Source organism: Battus philenor, unplaced genomic scaffold (assembly GCF_028537555.1).
Source record: "Battus philenor isolate CCGP_79_NKW_IND1 unplaced genomic scaffold, ilBatPhil1.0.hap1 SCAF_36, whole genome shotgun sequence".
Lineage (NCBI taxonomy): Eukaryota > Metazoa > Arthropoda > Insecta > Lepidoptera > Papilionidae > Battus > Battus philenor.
In genome coordinates, this window is record NW_027181700.1 from 252,501 (window position 1) to 257,500 (window position 5,000).

Below are 5,000 nucleotides of genomic sequence, written 5' to 3' on the forward strand. Positions count from 1 at the left end.
AGTTATATGCTTGTCTCAAAGATTAAGCCATGCATGTCTCAGTGCAAGCCGTATTAAGGCGATACCGCGAATGGCTCAATATATCAGTTTTGGTTCCTTAGATCTTACCTCGGTTACTTGGATAACTGTGGTAATTCTAGAGCTAATACATGCAATCAGAACTCTGACCAGTGATGGGATGAGTGCTTTTATTAGATCAAAACCAATCGACGGAGGGCCTCGCGTCCGAAGTCGTTAATTTTGATGAATCTGGATAACTTTTGCCGATCGCATGGTCCAGCACCGGCGACGCATCTTTCAAATGTCTGCCTTATCAACTTTCGATGGTAGTTTCTGCGACTACCATGGTTGTCACGGGTAACGGGGAATCAGGGTTCGATTCCGGAGAGGGAGCCTGAGAAACGGCTACCACATCCAAGGAAGGCAGCAGGCGCGCAAATTACCCACTCCCGGCACGGGGAGGTAGTGACGAAAAATAACGATACGGGACTCTTACGAGGCCTCGTAATCGGAATGAGTACACTTTAAATATTTTAACGAGGAACAATTGGAGGGCAAGTCTGGTGCCAGCAGCCGCGGTAACTCCAGCTCCAATAGCGTATACTAAAATTGTTGCGGTTAAAAAGCTCGTAGTTGCATTTGTGCGCCGCGCTGTCGGTGCACCGCATCCGCGGTGATACTGACACGTCTGCGGAGCATATCGTCGGTGAGCCGTCGGTAAAACGGCGGTTCAATATCAAAATCCTATCGCGGTGCTCTTCGGTGAGTGTCGAGATGGGCCGACAATTTTACTTTGAACAAATTAGAGTGCTCAAAGCGGGCTCAAAATGCTGCTTGAATATTTCGTGCATGGAATAATAGAATATGATCTCGGTTCTATTTTGTTGGTTTTCAGAACTCCGAGGTAATGATTAATAGGGATAACTGGGGGCATTCGTATTGCGACGTTAGAGGTGAAATTCTTGGATCGTCGCAAGACGAACATCAGCGAAAGCATTTGCCAAAGGTGTTTTCATCAATCAAGAACGAAAGTTAGAGGTTCGAAGGCGATTAGATACCGCCCTAGTTCTAACCGTAAATATGTCATCTAGCGATCCGCCGACGTTACTACGATGGCTCGGCGGGCAGCTTCCGGGAAACCAAAGATTTTGGACTCCGGGGGGAGTATGGTTGCAAAGCTGAAACTTAAAGGAATTGACGGAAGGGCACCACCAGGAGTGGAGCCTGCGGCTTAATTTGACTCAACACGGGAAATCTCACCAGGCCCGGACACCGGAAGGATTGACAGATTAACAGCTCTTTCTTGATTCGGTGGGTGGTGGTGCATGGCCGTTCTTAGTTGGTGGAGCGATTTGTCTGGTTAATTCCGGTAACGAACGAGACTCTAGCCTGCTAAATAGGCGTCGTCATTTAGGTGTGCGCCGCTCCGGTGGCGCAACTCACTGGCGACGTATTAAAATTCTTCTTAGAGGGACCGGCGGCTTCGAGCCGCACGAGATTGAGCAATAACAGGTCTGTGATGCCCTTAGATGTCCTGGGCCGCACGCGCGCTACACTGAAGGAATCAGCATGTTCTCCCTGGCCTAGAGGCCCGGGCAACCCGTTGAAACTCCTTCGTGCTGGGGATTGGGGTTTGCAATTATCCCCCATAAACGAGGAATTCCTAGTAAGCGCGAGTCATAAGCTCGCGTTGATTACGTCCCTGCCCTTTGTACACACCGCCCGTCGCTACTACCGATTGAATGATTTAGTGAGGTCTTCGGACCGACACGCGGTGGCTTCACGGCCGTCGGCGTTGCTGGGAAGTTGACCAAACTTGATCATTTAGAGGAAGTAAAAGTCGTAACAAGGTTTCCGTAGGGGAACCTGCGGAAGGATCATTAACGTGTGTGTATGTGTGCGAGACGCGTGATATGTTCACGAACGTTGTTGCGCCGCTGTTGCTGTTGTTGCTGTTGCGACGACGACGACGACGACGACGACGACTTCGTACATACCGTGTTTACACATATATATATGTAATACATCCATAATGATATATATATATACGACATATATACATATATATGTACGTACGCGCGCGCTGCTGTTCGTATCTAATGCGGACGAGCGCGCGCGCGTGTGCGTGCGTGTGTGTGTGCGTGTTTGTATATATGTATAAAAAATAAAATGTGAAATAATTGTCTCTAGCGTCTATTACGCCTAACGGCGCAGCGGCGACGGCGCCGTGGCGGTGGCCGGTGGCGGTGGTGGCATTCGTCGAAAGTGCTACCGCCGCCGCTGCCTCCGCCGCCGTCGAAGCGGCCGGGTGGCGGAAAAACGCCGAGAGACGAGCGCCGACCGGGGCATACCAAACGGAGCGTTCGAAGCGGTGAAAATCCCCACTGCCTAGCTCAGGCCCTTTATTGTCGGTTGGCGCTATACAAAACGAAATTTAAGCGGTTAGAAAGATGACAATGTCGTGCGTCACGCCAGCTCGTTGGGGGGTGCGCGGGTCGTCGTCGTTCATCATTCTAAAGGATTCGCGTCGGGGCGTTAAGCTTTTTCGGTGCCGTTTCTTTATGAACGCCTCGGCGCACATGAATTCGACCAACTTTCGACGTTAATACATAAAAACGGACAATCAAGTGGCCGACGGCGAGAGCCGTAGGCCGCTACCGTAAGTAATAACAACATTAAGAAAAAACCATTACCCTGGACGGTGGATCACTTGGCTCGCGGGTCGATGAAGAACGCAGTTAACTGCGCGTCATAGTGTGAACTGCAGGACACATTTGAACATCGACATTTCGAACGCACATTGCGGTCCGTGGAGAAATATCCAGGACCACTCCTGTCTGAGGGCCGGCTGTTAAAATATAAAAACCACACTGTTCGGTGTAGAACGCGCGCTACGTGCGCTCGCGCCGGTCGATGCGCGCGGCGGTGACGCGCGACGCGGCGGCGGCGGGTTGGTGGGGGGTGATGAACGAGCTCGCGGACGGTGCGATGGGACGATCTCTAATAAGAGTCTCTCGTCCGCGCCGCCGCGGCTCTCACTCTCTCTCTCTCACTATCCGCCGTCGCTGTCGTCGCGCTGCCGCTGCCGCACTACCGCGCGCGGGCGAGCGGGCGCGCGCTCTTTCGAACAATTGACGGTTTCCGTTGAACGTTCTTCGCGACGGACGACGGACGGCGGGGTGCTGCACCCCTCACGTCCGCGTACGCGCGGAGCGCGTTTACGGTCCGTTTAAATATATCGAATTGTATTGAATATGAAACGAGTGTGAAAAGATTACACGCATCGCTAAGACGCGAGTCTTCGTAGTGCGGTCTTCGTCCGAGCTCATCGGTTCGTGTATACGATATAATAAAATATATCGGAAGCACAGACGACGCGTCTCCGACGGATGCGACCGGCAGGCGGTGAATGTTTTCTTGCGCGGCAAGCGTAACGCACACACAAACATATGTAAGTAAACATTACGTGATGTTCATGTGCGCGCGCGCCTAGCCCGATGCGAGAGAGTTCACCGCTCGTCGTCGCTACGCATCCGTATTATGTCGGTGATACGCGTCGTCGTTCCAGTGCGAACGTTATATTATCGTATCGATACGGACCGATACCGAAAGGGCCGGACGATCGATCGCTAACGAAAAGTACTCGCGCTCGCGTATGCGTGTCGAGATTTTCGTTTACGCTCGTATCATCATAATCATCATCATCGTCATCGTCGTCGTTCATCGCGCAACGCGTGTTGTGTGTGCAGCGTTGCGTTGTGCGTGCGCGCGTCTAGAGACCTCTAAGGACTCGCGACGCGCGCGCCTCGCGCACGCGCACTCGCTCTGCGACGCGCGATGATCGCGACGGTGGGGGTGGTGTACGGTAGGCGGACTCGACGTCCGAAGGGCGTCCCGCGACGACGACCGGCCGCCGTGCGCGCTTGCTTGCTTGCGCGCGCGGTCCGTCGGTTCGTCGTCGTCAAAAATATAATAAGGGACGTCGCGTACGGATATCGCGTCTGCCTCGAATTTTTATCGTTGGCCTCAGATCAGGGAGGATCACCCGCCGAATTTAAGCATATTAGTAAGCGGAGGAAAAGAAACTAACAAGGATTTCCCTAGTAGCGGCGAGCGAACAGGAAAGAGCCCAGCACTGAATCCCGCGATCGTCTCGAGCGCGGGAGATGTGGTGTTCGGGAGGTTCCGCTTTCTCGTCGTCGATACTCCTGTCCAAGTTCGTCTTGAACGGGGCCGTTTTCCCGCAGAGGGTGCCAGGCCCGTAGCGACGGAGGGCGGCGGCGAGAGGGACTCTCCTAAGAGTCGGGTTGCTTGAGAGTGCAGCCCTAAGTGGGTGGTAAACTCCATCTAAGGCTAAATATAACCGCGAGACCGATAGCGAACAAGTACCGTGAGGGAAAGTTGAAAAGAACTTTGAAGAGAGAGTTCAAGAGTACGTGAAACCGTTCAGGGGTAAACCTGCGAAACTCGAATGAACGAACGGAGAGATTCATCGTCATTCCGCGGCGTACGCGCCCGCGCTCTGATGCGACGTCCGGTCCGCCTTTAATCGGGCGCTGTATCGCGTCGCACGGGCCGGTGCGCGTCGACGTCCGCGGAGGGCGTGCACTTCTCTCTCAGTAATGCATCGCGACCCGTTCGGGTGTCGATCTAAGCGCCGCCGACGGGCAGCCCAGCGTTCACTTCGCGCGAGCGGAGTCAGGACGTTGGACCGTTTCGCGGTAGCCGATCGGCCGCCGGACGGTATAATGATAAGAATCGCGCACGCGCTCTCTAAAGGCGCGTCCGGCCCGACGCAAGATAACGTCGTACACGAGGTCCTGCCCGAGCGCGGACCTCGTTGCGGCGCGTCTGTCGTCGCAGCCGTGCTGTCTCGGACCGTGCGCGTCTCTGTCTGCGATGATTCAGTTTCGGGCACTCGCAGGACCCGTCTTGAAACACGGACCAAGGAGTCTAGCATGTGTGCGAGTCATTGAGTATTTGTATAAACTGAAAGGCGC

The 5,000-nt window shown here is 54.0% G+C and overlaps 3 non-coding genes across 3 annotated transcripts in view; all 3 read left to right on the forward strand.

The window, feature by feature from the left end:
• LOC137927673 (small subunit ribosomal RNA) overlaps positions 1-1,883 on the forward strand; it is a 1,904-nt gene extending 21 nt beyond the window's left edge. The window contains exon 1 of the ribosomal RNA XR_011107820.1: positions 1-1,883. This exon is cut by the window's left edge and continues 21 nt beyond it. This is a non-coding gene — a ribosomal RNA (small subunit ribosomal RNA).
• Positions 1,884-2,690: 807 nt separating this feature from the next.
• On the forward strand, positions 2,691-2,847 carry LOC137927774 (5.8S ribosomal RNA). The gene has a single exon (XR_011107907.1). It is a non-coding gene; the product is annotated as a 5.8S ribosomal RNA (ribosomal RNA).
• A 1,174-nt stretch (positions 2,848-4,021) lies between these two features.
• The window catches only part of LOC137927707 (large subunit ribosomal RNA), a 4,034-nt gene continuing 3,055 nt past the window's right edge, over positions 4,022-5,000 (forward strand). The window contains exon 1 of the ribosomal RNA XR_011107851.1: positions 4,022-5,000. This exon is cut by the window's right edge and continues 3,055 nt beyond it. This is a non-coding gene — a ribosomal RNA (large subunit ribosomal RNA).